Genomic DNA, 3,746 nt, shown 5'->3' with positions numbered 1-3,746 from the left:
AGATCTCCCTTCTCTGGATAGTCCTGGGTTTGTTTTCCATCGAGAGGAACTCTCGTGAGATTTGGGAGGGGGGCAACCGTCTGCAGAAAGAGTTACAGCCAGATGCATGGAGAGATGAGAGATTTCCCGTGGGTTCCTTGTAAGTTCTGCACAAATGCAGACTGAGACCCTTGATGGAGCTATTTGAAGAGTCTCAAGAATCCCAGGCAAGCCTTTGAGAGCCAGCATGGAGCCTTGGGCTGACATCCTCAGTGTCAACTACTTTAACTTTCTGGGACAGCTCCCCCAAACCTGTGGCACCAACTTCTCTGAACTCTGCTCCCCTAAATCTTCCAACTTATACACAAGATTCAAAATCTATTTCCAAACTCTATTCTAACCCCTTTATCTGCAGATAAAGTGGCTTCTGTTTTTCTAACCGAATCCTGTCTGATACACACATATATAATAAAAATAACCCATCATACCCTCATGCGTTGCTGAGAAGAATGGAAAATGGTGCCCACCACTGTGGGCAACAACTTGGCAGTTCCTCAGAAAGCTAAACAAAGAATTGCCATATGATCCAGGAACTCTGCTTCTAGATATATACCCCCAAAGAACTGAAAACAGAGACTCAGATCCCTGTATACACTGATGTTCACTGCAGCACGTTATCCAGAATAGCCACAAAGTGGAAACAATTCAGACGTCCATCAATAGATGAATGGACAAACAAAATGTAGTATATACACACATAAAAAGGGAATAGTTTGAAAAGGAAAGCAGTTCTGATACATGCTATGTATGAACCTTTAAAACATACTATGTGTTGACTTTCTGCCATATATCAATGCGAATCAGCAATACTGTAAAGCAATTATCCTCCAACTAAAAATAAATTTAAATTAAAAAAATAATAAAACATTATGCCACAGAGCAACAGGGCCCCGTGCACCACAGCTATTGAGCCCATGCTCTGGAGGCCAGGAGCCACAAGCACTTCTGAGCCCACGCGCCGCAACGACTGAAGCCCACACACGCTAGAGCCCGTGCTCCACAACAGGAGAAACTGCCACACTGAGAAGCCCAAACGCCACAGCTGGAGAGTAGCCCCTGCTCGGCGCAACTAGAGAAAAGCCTGTTGCTCAGCAAAGAAGACCCAGCACAGCCAAAAATGAATAAATATATTTTTTAAAAGTATGCTAAGTGAAATAAAACCTGCCCCAAAGGACAAATGTTATATGATCCCACTTACATGAAATAGCTAGAATAAGCAAACTCATAGAGACAAGAAGGAGATGACATTTCACCAGGGGCCGCCGAGGGGAGGAAATGAAGTGTTTGTATTTAATGAGGACAGAGTTTTTCTATTTGGGATGATAAAGAAGTTTTGGAAGGAGATCTTGGTGACGGTTGCACAACATTGTGTGTTCCTCACTTAATGCCACTGAATTGTACACTGTTGTTCAGGACCCTAGCCCAGTGCAACTCAGCTTCAAAGCTATAAGGTTTATATTGAGCCAGTCAGTGATGAGATCACAATCTTTTAAGGGAAGTATTCGCCTTATGGGTATAAGTGAATACTACCCTTCTGTTTCCATTTCAATACAGATGACCATTTGTTTGCTTCTTTTAAAAATTAAATCCTACAAGAGTTTCCTGGTGGCCTAGTGGTTAGGATTCCAGGCTTTCTCGGCCATTGCCCAGGTTCAATCCCCAGCAGGGGAACCAAGATCCTACAAAAAGCAAGTAAGTGTGGCAAAAAAAAAAAAAGTAAAAATAAACCCTAATTACCTGTCTTAGGTAATTATGAAAGCCATGCACAAGTCCTTATTAGCATTTAGGAGCACTGAGAAAATGACCTTGAGGGTCAGCAATCTTTGGTTTCCTTAACTTTGTGAACTTGAAAATGTTCCTTCACTAAGCTTGAATTCTTCCATGTTAAAAAAATGGAGGAAGAATTTGAAATGGTGAATTATCAGGTTCCTTCCAGGTCTGGGAGCTTTTTTATTTGGTCAAAACAAATCCCAGGTTGCACCAGATATAAGCCCCTCTAGTTTTTAGTTGCTCCACAGGTTTAAGAAGCTTTCTCAAGGCAACAACCAGGAGAAGGCCCCACATTGGAGACCCCAGGAACGCGAACTCCAGACAGAGAGAGACACAGAGAAGTTCAGTGTCCTCATCTGAGTCCCCAGGCTATGGCTCCCCAGGCTATGGCTCCTCCCAGAGACCACCCTGCCTTTCTGTCTGATCAGCTGGTTTGGCCATCTCAAAACGGTTTTAGCTTTAAAAGCTTGTAGCCTGTGATGGTTACATACTTTCATCATGGGGCAATTTGCAATTTTGTATACAGAATTTATGATTTATGCTAAGTTGCTTCAGTCCTGTCTGACTCTGCAATGCTATGGACTGTAGCCTGCCAGGCTCCTCTGTCCATGGGGTCTGTCCAAGAATACTAGAATGCGTAGCCATGCCCTCCTTCAGGGGCTCCTCCCAACCCAGGGATTGAACTCACGCCTCTTACATTGCATTGGTAAGCAGATACATAGCCTAATTATAGGATCCGCCATAGAAACACACACAGGTGGAAACCCTGCCTTATGACATAACAAGTAGATATCCCTGGTTGGGGAACTAAGATCCCACAAGCTGCATTACATGACCAAAAAAAAAAAGATTCTGATCCTAAGGAGGGTTAATTCAGAATCCTATATGCAGGGGAAGAGAATGTAGACTGACTGTAGGGGATGGGAAGCAGAAGGAAGCCAGAGAAACTTAAGCAAAGGGTCACTCAGCATGGTGACCTGCCTCAGATGGCTCGTCCCCTGGGCTAAAAGGCTCATCCTGAAGTTGGACCCATAGTCCCCCTTTCGTCCACCTAAGGAACCATCAAGATTTGGAAGAATCAAAGGAAACACATCAAGAACACCTACATTTGAAGATTATGCGGACTTTTGGGAAGGACTTACTTCTCTGGGACATTGTCAAATTCCAGTGGCAACTTTACAGTCTCCCAACTTTGAGGGAGAAAGGAATCTGCTGGGCAGGAGATGAGACAAGATCCCCTCATAAAGTCTCTTCCATCCGGTCATAAGATGAGCCCGGGGCCACACAGATTCTAGGAGGAGGAACCCAGCCCACTTCTAGGCCAGAGGATCACACTTTCTGCTCACACAGAGCAGTCGCTCACAGGCCACTGGCGCTTTAATCCACGAGAAACAGCAGGGTGATGAATCTGTGGGCAGAAATCCAATTTCCTCAGGATTTCAAGAATGTGAATTGTTTCCTGGATAAGGGCTAATGACAGCTAATAGGCCAGTGCTGGGTACCAGGCCAATGACCTCGCAGCAGTTTCCGATTTCTGTTGGCCATAATCACAACTTCCACTGCTATTTCATCCTCCCCTCATATTATTGGCAGCACAGCCACACGTTCACGCTCCTACCGCTCCCAAAGGACGTCGGCGTGCCTCCTTTACAAAGGTACACAAAAGCATCCGCTGTCCCCCAGTGGCCTCACGGGAAACAAACCTGCACAGAGACAAGCCTAATATCCCCCTCGATGGCTCTCATCTGTATGCACCATCCAGTTTTGTTTGTTCAAAAGCAAAGGAAGTGGAGTTGCTTTAAATTTATGAGCTGACAAGTTTCTGAGTAATGGTGAATCACAGCTCGATATTCACCTGAAGCTCAGGCGGTGAGCTGGCTCAGGCTGCATCTCTTCGGGGGGCACAGGAATTCACTGAAGGATCACTCATGGCCCTG

This window comes from Capra hircus, chromosome 27 (assembly GCF_001704415.2).
Source record: "Capra hircus breed San Clemente chromosome 27, ASM170441v1, whole genome shotgun sequence".
Classification (NCBI taxonomy): Eukaryota; Metazoa; Chordata; class Mammalia; order Artiodactyla; family Bovidae; genus Capra; species Capra hircus.
This window is presented reverse-complemented; position numbering follows the sequence as displayed.